Source organism: Bactrocera neohumeralis, chromosome 2 (assembly GCF_024586455.1).
Source record: "Bactrocera neohumeralis isolate Rockhampton chromosome 2, APGP_CSIRO_Bneo_wtdbg2-racon-allhic-juicebox.fasta_v2, whole genome shotgun sequence".
Lineage (NCBI taxonomy): Eukaryota > Metazoa > Arthropoda > Insecta > Diptera > Tephritidae > Bactrocera > Bactrocera neohumeralis.
This window is the reverse complement of record NC_065919.1, coordinates 67,176,210-67,195,514: the sequence shown is the minus strand read 5'-3', so window position 1 is coordinate 67,195,514 and position 19,305 is coordinate 67,176,210. Positions and strand designations below refer to the sequence as shown.

Below are 19,305 nucleotides of genomic sequence, written 5' to 3'. Positions count from 1 at the left end.
TTCTTTTAACAAGTTTCCACCTACAACAAACACACACACACACACACACAGAAATTGGTGTAAAGTATGGAATATAGCGCCAAGAATGCGCCAGCGCCTCAACACTTCGCATTTCTACTTATGTATGTATGTATGATTATGGTTTGTCCGTACGTTCCTAGCACTCTTTTCTTACACCACGATATATATGTATAAATGTCTGTATGTATATGTACGTTCTGCTTGCGCACTTTTTCGATCGATTGAATTTTTCTTAAACCGTTAACTGCACACTTTTCGCTCAATCAATACTTTATTTATAAAATTTTTAACGAGTCAGCATTTTTCGTAGTAAAAAATATTATTTTTTTTTTTTTGAATAATTTATTTTTTCTCACTTTTCGCCATGTTCTTAAGCACATATATACAAAAACACACTTCACGAAGCAGCACACACGCGCACATGCGAGTTTTCATGCGTGATGTGTGTCGAGTTTATGGGCAAGTTGAGTTGAGAAAAATCGATTTCGAACAAGGACATTTTCTACAGCACTTCGGCGCCACCGCTGCTGCGCCTTTGCCACCGCTTGTGCCTTTGCCAACGCCTGCGTCACAAGCCAAGTCTTACGTTGAGCCCCCAAATGGTGCTACACAGAATTCCACTTAGTGAAAAAATGTTTGCAGAACCTTTGGGACCACAGCGGCGGAATGGCCTTTTTGTTGGCATATGCAGTGGCACGGTGTGGCACAATTTGATATATATGCTATATGATGATTTTATGATTGGGTACCTGACTGCTGCGGCAGCTACTCGGGGTGGTATTACACAATAATTTTTCCTGTTTCTATTCGATGTTATAGTTGTTGTTGGTTTTTTTCCGGGGGTTACTAAGTAGCCCCTAGCGCGTTTTGAAATTCTCCCTTGCTTGGACGTATATGTAATTAAACGTTTGATTTGCACTTTATACTCTTGTTAATTGATTTTCTTTTTGTATGCCAAATACTGTCGTTGAATTGTTTCCGCCTAAGCGTAGCGGTTTGTACTTTTCGGATTTTACTTCAAAAACTTTTCAATATCCTTATTATATGTACATATATATGACTTTTTCCAACTATTTTCCACCACCACACAGTATATATATAATATTTCTATTCTCAAAAATTTTCTATTCTTTTGCTCTGCGCTTAAGTGTTGTGTAAGAAGCCCGCGAGACGAGTAGAGAATCTCTGCCTAGACCGACCTTCCTTGTTCGGTATCAGCGCTCGACTGAAAATTTTCAACGCGTACAGAGCGATTAAGCTTTCACTGTCAGAAACGAGCCAACGAGCCCACGAGCCAAGCAAACACACAATTCACCGCCGAACGCCGCTCGCCGCTCGCATCGTGCTCGACCGACGGGCAGCCAGCCTGCGCTCTGCCTTTTCGTTCACATTCCAACACACTCAACACATGTTGTTGCTGTTGCCATGGCCCTGCCGTACGTCGCCGAAAGCTAATCGACCGCTTTGTTGTTGAGTTCCGCCTGTGACAGCCGCGCAGCAGCAAGAGAGTCCGAGCGCGCGCGCTCACTCAACAAATTCGACAACAATAAGAGCAATTATATGCCATAATAAAAGCAAGCAAATGTAATAAAAATGCTGAGCTGATGGCGGGTAGGAGGAAATCAATGAGATACTATGGAAGGGTATTGTATGGGACGAGCGCAAAATGCACGGAAAGTTTTCGATAATTTTGCTGGTTTCTGCCCGAATCCCTCAGATTGCTCTTCGCTTCAAATATCTCAGAGCACATGGTACTCGTTGTGACAGGGTGGAAAACGGCGAGTAGCAACAATTGCACGCTGATATGAGCCTCCCTTGGCATGAACCGTTGCAAATGTACAGTGGTGTGTTTTGGTGCTTACACGTTGATTTCGTGTTTTTTTTTTATTAGTTATGCAATTTAGTTGAAATTAATTTTGGAATTTTTCAACTGATTTACCATATTTTATATACATATATTTTATTTTTATACCCCGAGCGGGGTATATTAAATTTGCCATCAAGTTCAACACCAAAAAGGAAACGCGGGTGGTCCTATAAGTAAAATACATTAGTAAATGATCAGCATGAAGGGCTGAGCCGATTTAGCTGTAACCGTTTGTCCGTCTGTTCATCTGTATATATGCGTATGAGTCGGTAAATTTTTGAGATATCAATCTGAAATGGCACACACCTCCGTTTCTTTTCAAGAAGTTGCTCTTTTGTCAGAATGACAGATTTTGGACCAGCATATCATATAGCTGCCATACAAACTGACCGATCAAAACCAAGTTTTTGTGTGACAAGCCTATTATATGACAAGATAGCTTCACTAAATTTAGTATGGATATTTTTCCGAGGCAATGTTATAATCTCCAAATATATTGCTCAGATCGGACCACTACAGCATATAGCTGACATACAAACTGAACGATCACAATCAAGTGCTCGTTGGAAAATTTTTTTATTTGATAAAATATCTTCACGAAATTTGGCATAGATTATTATCTAAGGCAACGCTACAATCCCCGAACGCATTATTCAAATCGGATCACTATATCATATAGCTGTCATACAAACTGAGAAAGAAAGCGTGTTGATACAAATTCACATAAATTCATGTCAAAGTATAACGACCATTAATGAACACAATTATAGATTTTTTTTGCGGAAAAACAGACTCCGGCAACTGAATTCTCCATACACTGTAACTTTGCCAGAACATTTTTTCGTGCTCATACAAATAATCAAGAACATTTCATACGACCACACGCCGAATCTCTTTGCCGCTGCCGCTCTCTGTACATTTTGTTGCTGGCCGCACACATCTCATTTGTGCGCTGTCGTCATCAGCCGGAATTGCCGATGTGCGAGATTTTGCCGCGATTTGTTAGTTTAATCGCTTTGTTGGCGATACAAACCGCACACCGCACCAGCACTCACCATCTCCGTCCCCAACACCGTCACCGCACGCGAAGAACTCTGATAAAACCAATTTCCAGCGCCAACAAATAATCAACACAAATGAAGTGACATTGTTGTTACTGCAGGCGAGTCAGCGAGCGGACGGGGCGGCAGCGGAGTGCGACACTTAACGCCAAACGAGAGCGGCCGACGCGGCGACAGAGCGACCGACCAGCCGAGCGTGTGCATAAAGTAGAGCAAAGCAAGAAGTCACGATTCGAGAAATTGCACAAATTGGTTTGCAAGAAACGCGAACGAAGCGCAGCAGCAACAACAACAGCAAAAACATAGAAATCACACATTTCATACAAAAATTGATTGAGGCACACGAACACATACATATATGTATATGTACATGCCAACAGTGGCACCAACAAAAGCTTGTTAAACACACAGATACAATTGAGTGCGGCTGTCTGTGCGTGTGCTTGTCGAGATAAAATGTGTGGCACTGTGGCAAGTTGTACAAGCACCTGCCACTTCTTCCCACAGTGGGGCAGGCAGGCAGGCAGGCCAACTGGTGGGGCGGCATAATAACTCATATTGGCGTATATTTGTATGTATGTGTGTATGTGTTTGTACGCTATGCAGCAGTCTATATGTATATTGTTGGCTACGTAACGGTACTTGCTGGCGCTGGAGGCGATGACGTGTTCCACAGGCTGCGCTTACAAGGACTGCAAAATACAATTAAAGTATATTATGTGTGCATTAACGGTATTTTCATAAAGCAATATGGTTTGAACGGCCTTTGTTAGAAGTAAGCTTCAATTGTACTTCGTCCAGCTTACGGTAAATTTAATGTGAAAAAAACTTCAAAGTGTAGTAAGTATAGTCGCTAGGTGAATTTATTTCAAATAAATATTTTGTATAATTTGATGAACTGCATGCATAATCGTTGTACAGCGGCATGCATTGCGCATGCGCCTAAAAGACCTTAACAAAACCAGTTTTGAACACACCCGCAAAGCTACAAAGCACAAATGTGTGTACCTGTATATGTGTGTGTTCGTGAGTGTGTGCCGCATACCAGCTCAGCAAGTCAGATTAAGGGATGAAAGCGCTTAGAAAATGTAGCACACCATGGCAAAGAGCGTAAAACAACAACTACAAAAAAAATAAGTAATAATAAAAATAAAAAACAATCTGGCAGCACTAAAATTTTATGCTTACGATTTGTATGCCGAAACTCGAGCTGTAATGGCATTATTAAAATAAAGTCAGATTAAGTGAAGGAATTTGCACAGCGCGCTCTCCAAAGCAACCCTTAGCTGAACCGAAGAATAAAGAAAGAATAAAGATGTCAAGCAACTTTATGGCTGAAGTGCGCATAACTTCATATTATGCAACCATATTGATATTTATGTGCGTATAGGAATGTGTGCGCTACTCAGCTAGCTGAGGCCAAAAGCAGCGAGTAATTTACGACAAAAAGCGACGTATAAGACAATAAGACGAGTTTAGAAGAAAAAAAATTTAAAAAATTATAGAAATATACTTAAAGAACGGCTGTGACGTCAAATATCCAAAAATCGCTTGTCAGACGCCACACAATCAATCAATTGCAAAAGGCTATAGATACAGGAAAGAATGATACACATGCTTCAAAGCTTATGTTTAAAGTATACCGTTAGCTATTATTAAAAGCTAAATTTACCGATTGGTAACAGAAAATTTAACCAACTTTATATTTATAAATTATATATATGTATATACAATATATAAATATATTTATGTACTAGTGTGCATTCCAGCAAGAAGAAGCATCGACGAAATGGGGCATAACTGCATGACGCATACTTGGCATGGGACAACATGTGGTATGCGGGCCATGCGACAGGAGGCACGGCACGGCATATGTGCGTGCATTGGACGTGAGCGCATTGTTCCAAACGCCATATGATTATGAGCACATTATACAAAATAAGTTGGAGTATAGGAATAACAAATATTTAAGGAGTTCATATGAGGGTTGGGGGGCGGCGGGGGTTGCAGTTACTCGACCCAACACATCTCATTAGGTCACAATAAAAGTCTGAAGAAATAAATAAATAATTTTCTCTTGCCTGGAAAAATAATAAAAGGCAAGTGGGGTGGGGTTAAAATGGTTAGGAAGACAGTAATTAAGGTAATGAGAAGATTGCATTTCTATTCCCATGCATGCATTTTAGAGTCGATAATTAGAGTTTTTAAGCTTAGATATACTCCTAAGTATGCATTTTAGAGTCGATAATGATACTCTTTTTACTCTTAAATATATGACGCTTGTGAAGTTTAACAGCGAATAAATGATAGGAAGCTGAAAATTGTAGAAACTGAAATCGGGCTCAGGAAAATTCCATATATTTTTTCCAGCTATTGTCAATAACAACAGCCTAAGCGCACAAAACTAATTAATAGAAAGGTTGGTGGATGAGTTTGATCCAAAACCCAACATTGATTGTCATGAAAAATCTCTTAAAGAATTTTCTGGGGCTTACTTGAGATCGAAGAAGAAAATATATTACAAATAAAATTATTAAAATATTTTTATAACTATAAATAAGCAATATATTAACAAAATATTGCATTACCAGGTTGAGAATTGTAGTGATGTATAAAACACGTGTATGCGCCTAAAAGTATAGCGCGTATTTCGCATAATTTTGGACATATATTTCTCTAAAATAATTATTTTAATTATATTTAATGGATTCTTTTTTGAAAATTTTCTATATAATTTTTCTAAAATAATTAATGATTTTTTTTTTAATTCTAGATATTTTTTTAAATATCTACTCGTTTACTTTGTGCCTTTGTGTAAAAAGTTAAAGAAACATACGACTTGATTTTTGAGTGGTCCGATTTCGGTGAATCCGACAAATGGAGAGAAAAAGAGAAATGGAAAGAAAATGTGCAAAATTTCAAATCAATATCTCAAAAACTTAGGGACTCAAGTTCGCTTATATATGTATGTTACAGAAAAACGGACCTACCGACGACCGACAAAGCTAAATCGACATAGCTTGTCATGCTGATCATTTATAAAAGTATTTTAAGGAGTCTCCGATTCTAACTGTTAAAAAAATCGTGTAAATTCACTATACCCCCTAACTCACTGGCCCTTCTTCAAAAAGCAGTTTAAGGTAGTAGTCTGGCAACTTATGCCTATTTTCATGACTTCTTTGGAGGGTGGTTTTTTATAGGAAAATAAAAATGAATTGTCTTGAATATTTAGAGTGTTTTTATTTACATATTGAAAATATAAAAAAAAATGTATTTGAAAAAATTTAATACTTTATTGCTATTATTATTGTCACTCGAAGTTGGAACCTCAAAAAAAAAAAAATGCACGTGGGTGGCCCGGGTGATTTTTGCTCTTGATGTTATCTGAAATCAAATATTCTTGATTATTCTTAATCTATAGACATGTCATTCTGGTCGGAACTAATGACGTTAAATTTCAAGGCTAAATAACAAAATGACGGACTTTGAAAAAAAAGTCATTTTATTTTTGCAAAGAAAGGGTTGTAAAATAAAAAGTTAAGGGTGAAAAAAATTCTCGTTAGTACCGACGAGAACTATAAGTGTGTAGAACAGCCTGTTAAAATTTGAAAGCAATCGGTTCAGTAGAAAAAAAGTTAGGACCGACCAGAAAAACAATGTTTTGAGAAAAACGCATTTAAAGTTCAACAACTCCGAGAAAGAGGATTCCGAGGCGCTCTAGGAAACTCGTTATAACTCCCGAAATATTTCGAATTTCTGTCTGAAATTTTCACAGTATATTCTCAAGACATTGTACTTTCAAATTAAGCAAAAAAATTTTCGATTTTTTGAACCCAAGTTACCAGACTACCACCTTAAAGTTACTCTCCGCAGTAAGGCTGACTGCAGTGATTCCATACTTAAGCTACTACTGAGGGGAGCATAATTCAGTGGTACACTGAGGACATCGGAGGTACTGCAGGACGCTCAGCAAACTTCTGCCGCGGCTTCTAGGATGATGATTAATCTCCTCCGAGACAAAGCGGAAGCGAGCGAACCATTGTTGTGCTAAACGAACTGATACAACATCGTCTCCGTAAACTTCACAAATTCCATTGGTGGCATGCGTGGCATTCTTCCCTCTTTATAAAAAATTTACAAAATATAGCGAATTTCGTCATTATTTTCCAGAATTAAATTTTTTTGGTTAAATGAAGCTTAAAATATCACCTTTCCAACACTATATGGTATGACACAATGTGATTGGTAGCACTGGAGATATACGACTGCAACAACATCTATTGACAAAATACGAAAAGACTTTTTCGACTACCCAATATATTTGATTTTCAAGTCTAATACCATTCTGTTCTATCGAAAATTACTACGGGATTCGACTACCGGCCCAGACATACAATAGCATATGTACATGTGAACAAACAATTTACTATAAATTCATCATTTAACGCCAAACACAAAAACTGCTGATCGATTAATTGACATTTAAATACAAATTGTCACGATTTTCATATCTATATCATTTGTTATATACACATAGTACGAGTATATGTCTACAAACAACAACAGCGCTGTCATATTGTGTCATATAAGAAGAAAAACGCTGCATCGAATTGATCAATCAGTTTGAAATCGAAGTGAGTGAGGCCAAAAGAATAAAAATCATCAAAGCGATAACAAACTAATATACACTTTATAGATATGCACATACACACGCACACGCACACACACACATATGCATGAAAAAAAAAACATATGCATGAATGCAAACACCGATTTGACAGGCGCTAATGGCGGTTAATGTGTGTTTGCATGTTTGTGTATGTGTGTGTGTGCGCATGTTAAAAATAAAAGACAATGACGTACAAGGGAAATGGGCTATTGGCGATGCCGTTGACGAGCCGCAGCGATAATTACGAAAGAGTAGCGCTCAAAATCAATAAACGGTACAAGTGTAACTACACAGCGCCGCCTTTAGATATGCCATACAGTTACCAGATATTTACATATTGTCACCTAAAATGCAAAATAACGTAACAACACTTTTCATAAGCTTACAGGTAAAGGAAAAACGATATAGTAGAAACCATTCATATTGAAACAAAATTAGAGTTTCGGTTATAAAATGGTTATATATTGGTTATAAGTTGGTTATATCTGACATTGGAAGCTGAAAATTTTATGCTACATGCATATACATACATATGTACATATGTAAAATGAATGAAAAAAACTCAATTTCGATTTTTTTGTTGATACGTTGTTTCGCATTCTAAGTGACGACATGTACATGTGTTTGAGCGGCAATGGAAAAAGCAATCAAAAAGAAAAAGCCAACAACAAAAAGCAATCAAGTGTATCAACAACAACGTTAAAAAGTACCCAAAATTATCAGCACAACAAAAATCAAGCCAAAATGCCTATTCACAGCTATAAAAATTGTAGTGACTATTTTCATGCCAAGAGCTGGGGGTTGTGGGTGGGGGTTAAACAACTCAACACAATAGCGCTGTTTGTGGGTTAATGCGCAAAGCACACAAACGCTACACGCATAACGGTATATTATATATACTTATAGAGATTATGTAAGTGTACAAAATCGAAGCTTGGCATGCAAAGGACATTGAAATAGGATACCACTGCACTTCCTTTTGCTTGACATGTTTGGCACGACATCGTAATGCCCTTTGTTATGTAATATTTACAATCAGCTGGGGAGATTAAAAGAGTGACTAAAATGTACATATTTAAAATCGTTGTTAAGTGGGAAAGCGTGTGGTGTATGTATGAAAATTCTAAACTTTTGGGTATCCAACTAAATTGGGTTTAATGAATGGAGTATGAAAGCAGAACTATTTTTTCTTTTATATCTTCAAATAGCAACAACACAAAAAACGATAAAGTCGAAATTTATTTAAACGCAAATATTGGCAGTTGACAACCCTCATTTACTGCATTTCATTATTTGAAAAAGTGTGGCAACACTGTTCTGAACTTTTTAGCAAAAATATGTATGAATTGCTTCGGTTTATAGTATTTTATATGAAATAGATGAAAATTAATCAGTTTTTATTATAACATATTTCTTTTAGTAGTGTTTATTATGGATAAATATAAAACGCTAAAGAAGAAATTATTTTAAACGCCAACATTGGCAGATGACAGCCCCAATTTATTCCGTTTCAATATTTGAAAAAGTGTGGCAACTCTTTTCGGAATTTTTTGGCAAAAATGTTTCTTAAACTGCTTCGGTGTATAATATTTTGTAAGAAATAGATAGTGTAAATTAAAATGTTTTTTTCACGTTGGCAACTCTGGTTTTATTATTACATATTTTATTTAAATATTCTTTATTATATATTAATATAAAACTAAAGTATAAATTAATTTAAACACAAACATTGGCAAATGGCAACCCTCATTTACTCCAATTCAATATTTGAAAAATGTGGCAGCTCTGTCTATAGCACAAATATTTCTTAAGTTGCTTTGGTGTATTGTAGCTTTTGCGAAATAGTTATTTTAATTAAAACTTTATTTTTTAAGGTGGCAACTCTGTATATAGATATACATATATTATGTACATATAAATACTATTTATTTCTTGATTTTCATATCATACAATATTTTCTATTCATATTTAAGCAATTTTATTTTTAGACAGATGGCAACACTTTTAAAAAATATTCATTGATCCATGAGAGATGTGGTTTAAAGGTTTTAGCTTAAAAAAAATACGCTGAAGTATTTCGTGAAGTCTTTTCAATGGCTTCGAAGTCTAAAAATTCAACACGAAGGGGCATAACCACGCAAAACCTTTTGTTTTTTTTTTGAAAGGAGCTTTCGGAGATCAGCTCTAGCTCCTTTCCAAATAAATATTTTTACTAATGCTATTTTTGAATATAATAATAAATTTAAAAGTTTTCTCAGAAAAAAAACTTGCAAATTCGCTTTTTTCGGCTTCTAACTGTATATAACCCCGTAACAATCAATAATTCAATTTGAAAAAAAAAATTAGAACTCCCTTGATACCGTAACCGATCTCCACCGTTCCTACAACAGACGTGTCTAAGTAACCGGAACGGGCCCTATTTTTAACCGGCCAAGGACTGTCAACTCGGCACCACTCCTTGAAATTACTTTAGGATTGTTTTTTGTCGCTACACCAACAAAAACAGGACTTATGAAAAAAGGGGTGGAGGAAGATTTTTCTGAGGATGATTTTTAACTTAAAGAAATCTAAATTATTAACAAATATAGCTAAGAGGCTGATCGGAGAATTTCGGAGAAATTTTTGTCACCGAACCTGAAAACAGTGCTTCGAGAAAAAACGCGTTTCAACTTTTGGGAGCGAATTATGTACACTGTGTTAAAGAAATTCTTACGAATACGCTCATATCTCCGAAACTATTTGCCAGCCCAACTTCAAATTTATTCTCAAATATTTGTACATTCACATACATACATACATATGTATGTATATCGTAAAACAAAAAAGAATAATTATTCTGAAAGCTCTTACATTCTCCATCAAAGTTTCTAGCACAATATTTCAAATTATTTTCTTAATAAACTGGTTATAAAGCAAAAAAAGGAAAAAATGACAATGAAGATAAATCATAATATACATACATACATACAACCGACCGTTGAAGTCTACCAATAGACTTATAGTCTAACTTTCAAGGTCGATAAAAAAGTATCAAAAATTTAATACATTTACAGACAGAGGCGCCGGCAGCGGCAGGGACAGAAAAATATATTAATGTTGAAATGTCAAAACCAAAGTTTTGGTTTCACCGACTTGTACATATATTTATTTAGCATGTGTTTCGTATTTGGGTCATTAATCAAATTGGTATTCATACAGGAGAGCGTTTCAACTAACTACTTACACTCACATACATAAGTATGTATGTATATACATAGTATGTGTAACTAAATACAGCAAGAAATCAATATTTGGCCATTAAACGCAATTAAAATATGACAAAGAATTAACGATAGCCAAAAATAAATAAATTAAATACTTTTGCTATACATACTCGCACATACAATGAATGCAAATTATAAAGCACTTGCTTATTAGAGAGCCGAATGTTATCGATTTTTCACTGCTTTGGTGCAGAAGTGGCATTGTGGTATATAATTAAGAGCTAATTTAGGAATCTTTGACGCATCTAATTAGATACACGTGGGTAATTCAGTACTTAGCAAGTAAGTATGGGCTCATTTCAAGGACAATAAATGCGAGGGTTTTTAATTAGAGTGCTAATATTAATTTTCTTTGGGGAAAGAAGATAATAAAGGATTAAATATTCGACTGGATTTTGTTTTGTATTTTGTGCTGTAATTTCGGTTTATTGTTTCAAACTAATTGGCACATTGCTCTGCTACTATTTAGTATTATTAGTATACATTTATTATGCAATATAATAACGGTCCAAAATGTACCACTAACTTAAAACACTGTTAGTTGGCTTATTGTCCGATGATTTTTTGACTGCTGCTCCACATATTTGATTATAGTATCTAATTGGATGATGAATCAAATTAGTATTATTGTATGTAAAAGTTCATGTAAAAGGTTTTAACTTTTATAAAATTTTCATTATCTAGCTACAATTCGGCTGAATTCAAAATAGCAAAACAAAAAAAAAAAAAAAAACAACGTTAACTTCGGACAAGTGCAAAATTTATGATCTATAACTCAAAAACTAAGGGTTTCATAACGAGTGATCTAAGTAGAGTTGCTTTTTTCAATAGCTTATTTTTGACAACTCACGCGTCAGTTATGTCAAGCTGTCATGTTATTTTTGTTCAGTATTGTTTGTCATTTCAACGTGGAAATACTTACGACTGAACAACGTTTACAACGTTTAGTTGACGACGAACACCGTGGAGAGTCGATTCGGCGCCGTTCGCAGGATCTCGGCCTGACGCTTTAAACGACTAGACACGAGTGACCCTAGCGCAGCTTCGTTCTGGATATTGTAGCGGGTTAAACTCCTACATATATATGGGTTTACTGAGAGAACATTTCGGTGAGCAGATAATTTCACGTTCTGGACCAGTCAATTGGCCACCAAGATCGTGTGATACAACACTGTTAGAATTTTTCCTGTGGAAATACGTATACTTTAAAGTCTATGCAGACAATCTCGCTTCGATTCAGTCTTTAGAAGAAAACATCACGCATGTCATTCGCCATTTACCGGTCGAAATGCTCGAACGAGTTATCGAAAAATGGAATCAACGGATGGACCATCTGAGACTTAGCCGTGACCAACATTTGAAAAAGATAATCTTCAAAAGCTAAATGCCAAAAAATGTTCTTTCGAATGATAATAAACATTATCCATTAAATTTGAAGTTTCTGTGTTTTTTCTTTAAAAAAGTAGAGAACTTCAAAATGGTTCTCCGACGTTTCCTTCTGTGTGTTAAAATTTGTATTATAATACCTGTTGAGGGTATAAAGAGAACAAGAAATTACCGATTTAATAACAACATTTATTTATATAACGTCTACCAATAGAGATGACGTATATAATTTTAACAGCACGTGACGCACATGTTTGCTTACGGATTTGTATCAAATTTAGTCAATATGTTCAGCCGAAAAATTTACAAATTTGCGTTTTTTTTAAAAAATCTCATTCCTGGCTTAATGGCTTCGTCAACAAACAAAATTTTCGTTTTTTGGGGAAGTCAAATCCCCTTGTGATTCGGGAAAAGCAATTTCATTCTCAAAAGTTGGCCGTTTGGTGTGGATTGTGGTTTCTCGTCATCACCGGGTTTTATTTTTTCGAAATGAAGCAAGAAATGCCTCTACCATCAACAGGAAGCGTTATAAAGCGATGATCATCGACTTTTTTTTTTGATGAAATCGACGCGAACGATCTCTATTTCCAACAAGACGGAGCGCCGCCTCATGTCTCACTTCTAAATATGGACACATTGCGTGCAAAGTATGGCGACTCGTTAATTTCCAAAAAATGCCCGGTCACGCGATTTAACGTCTCTGGATTATATACTCTGGTGGTCTGTTAAATCCAAGGTTTATGACCAGCAACGCTCTGAAATTCTGCACCGAGTCATCGGTGTAAACAGTGGGAGCCGTGGTGGCCATTTGGCGAAAATTTTGTTCAAATTGTAAATGGACGATTGTTACTAGACCCTTTAACAACCCTAAATTCATAAATACCGTTAATCTCGGCACAAAACAATTAAGTTTGAAGATGGAATCATAGTGAGGAATACTAGAGTTCGTCAAATTAGACTTATAAGACATATAACGCACATACGTTATACGCCTACGGAGAAAACAGTTGATCCATTTTTGATGATCCATTGGCCATTACATCTTAATCGACAGATGGAAGAAACTCCAAAACAACATTGGAACATGTTTTACTAACCAAATTAAGTCAATAAAAAATGAGTACAAAATATTTATAGATACTTTGCTAATTGCCTCAATTAAGACTCTGCATATAATCGAATTTAAATTAATAAAGTACTAATCATATTTGTAAACTATTTGCACACTCAAAAGTTGTTTATTAGTTTTACATTGCTTTTAATTTTCTAAGGTTACCATGACGCTATGTAAATGTACAGAAGAAATCATAACAATAAAAAAATATTACAAATTATTCGTATCGCAGTGAATTTAGAGACCAGTGTCGAACATTTGTCGATCTCGAAAGTAGACTAAAAAACCAACAAAGAGTCAGAGTTTTCATACATTCCGTTGAAGGCAAATATTGACGCGCCTTTATTATCGCCCAGCAATTTCTAATCTCAAATATTCTAACACAGTGTTGTTTATCGAAATATTGTGTACAAAACAAAATTTTGTTTCTTTGTTGGCAGAAACTGTGCAGTTAGTAACCCTTAGTTACTAGATCATTTTGCAGTTATGTGAAAAATCCCAATTGTTTGTTCAGTTTTTGCGCCTACTTATCTCTTCGTAACTAGATGCAAATTACTTTTGCTACGCCACACACACACACACATGCTAATACGAATGAGTATGCATGTGTGTGTACGCATTTAGCAATATGCAACTGTGTAAAATTTAGCGATTCTCCGCTTGGCTGACTGCTTGAACGGCTGCTGCTGGAAGTCTGGCAGAAAAGTGTAGCAGAAACGTGTAGTTTGTGCTTGAAAACAATCATTTCAATAAGTGAAATCCACACACATACACACGTACGTGTGTATTCATTTAAAAATAGCATACTCAAGTGCACGTGTACCGTGCCGAACTAAGCCCGACTAATTCGCAGCTCATATTACCCAATCAATCATAATAAAGAAATGCTATCTTTGTCTCGAGTGTAAATGATGGGTGAAGACAGGGTTAAAAATGTGTTACTTTTGGCGGACTTCAAATAGAGAAGACAGCAATGTTATGTGGAATATACGATATGCAAAACCAGAGAAGCAGAAACATTTTAAATATGGAGCTAAGGAGCTAAAATTAGCCACCTAACAATCGTTGCTCTTCCAGGAGGTCCATACGTGGACGTGAAAACCGTACAATCGACTGAACTATTTATATAAATTTATTTACTGTGTGATGAAATTGACGGCTTTCCAGTAAAATCGGTATTTTCCAACGGTCTTTTCATATCTGCCACCTTAGATTTAGGAACACACTTTCGGATAGCAGGGTCATTCGGGATGATCCAAAGCGCATCCATACCGTCATACTCATAGTTCCGTCCTGTACAATTTAACCGTCTGAAGGAACTAAGATGGCCAGCTTTGACCAATAGGAGAAACACTAGGTTAGCGACAGAGATTCGCCCTTAGTTCCAGGGGCTTGGTTAGAATCAAGGAGAATGGAGGATTTAGGAAAGTTCTCTGAGCGCCATTCACTTGGGAGTGGACAGAAACGATTGATTTACATATGGTTCAAGCAGCTCACAACTTCAAATTTTAGACCAAGCATCCTCTGGGTAACCAAAACACATCCATTTGGAGGCGAACTAAAGTGAGAAGAAACATCCCTCCCAGAGTAGCGCGTGGGTTTGGGACTCGCCACGTAAACAACACCCCCAAATGAAAAGAAGAAAGCAGCTTCGGATGAGAGACTCCCCTTTGATGACGACCACCGCAAACGTATTAATGATTACGATTTAAGGGCATGCACAGGGTATGTACGGTCCCTAAATTGGGAAAATGCCGCCGCCCAGTTGGTTGACGACTTCGTAAGAGTAAATGCTGACATCACTGCTGTCCAAAAAATGCAATAGACGGGACAAGGGCTGAGAAAAGTGGATTCATATGACATATAGTACTGCGGCGATATACAGGAGCACAAATTGCTGGAGGAAAAGAGACTCTGTTGCCCAGCCCTAGCATTCACTGCGGTACATGAACGTCGAGCCACGATCCGCAGCAAAGCGAAGCTCTTCAATATAGCGAAATAAGGTTATCAGTAGTACAAGATTCCAGAGGGAACGTACGACTTCCAGAAGCTGCAATCACAACAGACTTCGATGTTTAAACGAATATGACGCAACAAAACAAACACAGCGCGAAAATCCGGCTCAAACCTGTCAAAACGGAAAGCTCCACAAATTTATTCGATATATTTTAGTAAATAGGTTAACACCTGCTAAGGTACATATATGTACATATATATAAATAACCCGTATGGCTAAAAAAATATTTTCATTTCTGCTTTTATTGATGGACTCGTGATTGTGTGAAATTCACACCAATTAATACCGAACAAACAGAAATAAAATCGAATAGAAAAAATAAAACCGAAAAAGCAAAAAAGGCTACAAAAAGTGAATAGGTGAAAATTAAAGAAAAAGTGCAAGGCAAAAAAGCCTGCAATCGGAACGCAGACAGGCAATGCCAAAGCGTTAATTGACACAAACCACGAGATACACGCTCCGCTGCCCAATATCAAATGAAAGCAGCCAACGAACGCGTTTTTATTACAAATGCGAGTGGATCAGATTTCATTAAAGGTTGTAGGCATCGGTTATAATTAAGGTAAATGTGGCTGATATATGTTTATATTACAATATATTTACATATATATATGTATGTGTATATAAGTTGTATATATAAATATAAACGCTTAAAAAAGTATGAAATTATAAATTTTGTTTAAAGCAAAGCGAGAATAATGAAGAAAGTTGAAATGCAGCTCAGTCCTGTTTTGAAAGGGTCAATAATAAAGAAGAGGTGTGCTGAAGAAAGTTTGATTGAAAAAATCAGCAGCTGCGAGATTTGCAGGGGACACGGTTTATTTATGAATATATATACATACATTTATGTATATATATGTATATTTGTTCGTACTTTATTTTAAGCAATATATATTTTATATACATAAGTATGTATGTACCTCCCACATACATACATGCAAATAATATTGCTACAAACCAAACTCACTTTGTGATTCATGACCATGGACAAAGTTGTAGACTTTAAAAAGTTGTCACAATGAAAATTACACTGACATTGTCTATGCTAAGCACACATACATACACATACATACACATAAGTGATTAACCACAGACAATAGCACAGGCTTAATTATCAATGGCGGATGCGGTGCATGTGCTAAAAACACACATACACATACACATACATACATAAATGCAAGAAGATATAACAAATAGCAATATAAAGGAAAGCCACAGCCTCCAAGACAGACGATATCATTTACGCATATTAGACACTCACACACATACATACATACACACTTATATACATACATACATATGCAAATGTAAGCAGTTATGCAGCGCGGCATTCATGTTGTGTATTATCATATCATAAAAAATCACAATAAATTTAAATCAACAACCTTAAATATGTGTGTGTGTGTGTGTGACAACGAGAAACGAGCAATTTCCAGAATCAACCAAATCCCAGCAACCACTTAAATATAGTAAAAAAAAACATATACAAAATGAAAGAAATAAAGCAAGTTGTGGAAAATTGTTAAAATGCGACTAAGTGAGCTGTCTGTCTTTGCTGCTGCTGCTAAGCGAGCGTTGTAAAATTATGCAGTGAAATCTTGCGCAGCCTGTAGCAGTACAAACATACACACGAGTACATCAATGAATCCGTTGTTTCACTCTGATATCAGTTATACATAATATACAACTAACTATAAGGGCGGGGAAATGTACAAAATATATGTAAATATTTCATAATTTTCCTTAAAGGCTCTCAAAATCATATTGATAAGTAATTTTTATGACCTTAAGGGGCGCACCTAGTCAGCTGAGAAAAACGGCGATTATTTGGGTTCTTAAAGAAAAAACTTCGGTATCAATTGTTTTAAACTTTTGAGGGCATACATATTCATACATAATTCAAGAATACAAAGTAAAATTTTTGGTGAAAAAACTTATTATTTTTCGAGTTACACGCGCTCTCCGACGTCTCAAAAAGAAAAGGTCTCTACTGCTGCAGAGTTTCCGGGCTTCTTCCCGAATTAAACCTAAAAACTAATGCTCTACAAAAAAATAATGTATTATTTACACAATGGCCTACGGTCGAAAAAATCAAACGTCTCAATATACAAAACATGCAGAAAAAATGATAGTGACCAGATATACATAAACACTACATTTGAACGTGTAGAGTCGATTCGGCGCCATTCGCAGTAACTCGGACTGACGTATGGAACGACTTGGCACATTTTACGTCGAGATTTTAAATTGAAAACGTACAAAATACAGCTTGTGCAAGAACTGAAGACGTTCGACCTTCCCAAGCGGCATCGCTACGCTCTATGGGCTCTTGAAAAGTTCTAAGAAGATCCGAGTTTTCGAGTCAAATTTTGTCTAGCGATGGCTAAAGGTGTATGTAAACAAGCAAAATTGCCGAAGAGCAACCTGAATAGATTCCAGAGCTGCCATTTTAACTCTTTGTTTGGTTTAGTTTGTAGGCCGGTGGAATTATCGGTACATATTTCTTCAAAAATGATGCCAGTGAGAACGTAACTGTCAATTGCGACCGTTATCGCACCATGATAACCGATTATTTGATGCCTGAAATTCAAACTCGTGACCTCGGTGACATTTGGTTTCAACAAGACGGGTCCACTTCCCACATATTGAAAGAACACTTAGATTAGCAGATAATTTCACGTTTTGGGCCGGTCGATTGGCCACCAATATCGTATGATTTCACACCGATAAACTTTTTCCTGTGGAATATGTAAAGTTTAAAGTCTATGCGAACAATCCCGCTTTGATTCAGGCCTCGGAGCAAAACATCACTTGTGTCATTCGCCAGTTACGAGACGAAATGCTCGAAGGAGTCATCGAACATTGGACTCAACGGATGGACCATCTGTGACATAGCCGCGGCCAACATTTGAAAAAGTTAATCTTCAAAAAATAAATGCCAAATACTGTTATTTCGAATGATAATGAACACTCACCATTAAATTTGTGTGTTTTTTCTAAAGAAAAAGTAGAGAACTTCGAAATGGATCACCCTTTATCTCCGATAAATTCGAAAACTTCTTACACATTTTGTTAACATGTTAACAGTAAGATAGTGTCCTTACAAAAATCGAAGCATTTTTAGCCCGACTCGGTACTGAGATTATCAGCGGGTCAAACAGCATAAAGAAACGACTAAAGACTTACTTGATTTTCAGACTTCAAATTCATTCAGTATTTGGATACATTAGATTGGATAATAAAACATAAATCACTATGATATTATATCTACCAAAAAGGATCAACCAGGCATGGCAATTATTCATAGTGTTTAGAAAGAAAGCCGTAGAATAATCTAACATTTATTTACTTTGAACTCGTGCACTTGGCAGTTCTTCAAGATTTTTCGTTCTCTAAAAATGTACAAACCCTACTAATGCTTATATTATATTATACTTAAGTACATACATACTCTAAGTGCTATGTACACGGATGCCTGACAGACATGAAGGCAAAATCTCAATCATAGCACTGTCTATTTTATTCGAGGCGAAGCAAGGGAGGCGAAACTATTTTATGAAATCTTAAGGTTTAATGAATAACGCCCGGAAAAAACCAATTGTAGTGCGTTTAATTTACGAAACGAGCGAGCAACGTGTAGGTCGTGACCTCGCGCAAGCCAACCACAGGTGGAGGGAATGGATATTTGGATATTGTCTTGGCGCGGTAGTCGTTGTGAAGCATAGAAAATTCCTCACTTAGCGCGCGGTGGCGATAATCTCCGAGTATACAGTTACATAGGGATACACATACAACGTACATCTAGGTATGTATGTAAGTGTACGGGCGGAACTGGACTTATTGAAATGTGCTTACGACATCGCCTTTGCAACTGACGACGACGTCCAACGGACTGTCCACGCTTGAG

At 36.3% G+C, this 19,305-nt stretch overlaps 1 protein-coding gene across 7 annotated transcripts in view; it reads right to left on the bottom strand.

Annotated features, from left to right (window-relative positions):
• Nucleotides 1–19,305, bottom strand: part of LOC126766518 (sodium/potassium-transporting ATPase subunit alpha) — a 90,032-nt gene that overhangs the window by 44,256 nt on the left and 26,471 nt on the right. For 2 of the 7 annotated variants that reach the window (XM_050484296.1, XM_050484304.1), the window contains exon 1: nt 771–1,257. The exons of the other annotated variants lie outside the window; for them this stretch is intronic. The gene's annotated coding sequence lies outside the window, so the exon portion shown is untranslated. Of the gene's footprint in view, nt 1–770; nt 1,258–19,305 lie in introns of those variants that run through there. 7 annotated transcript variants of the gene reach the window in all.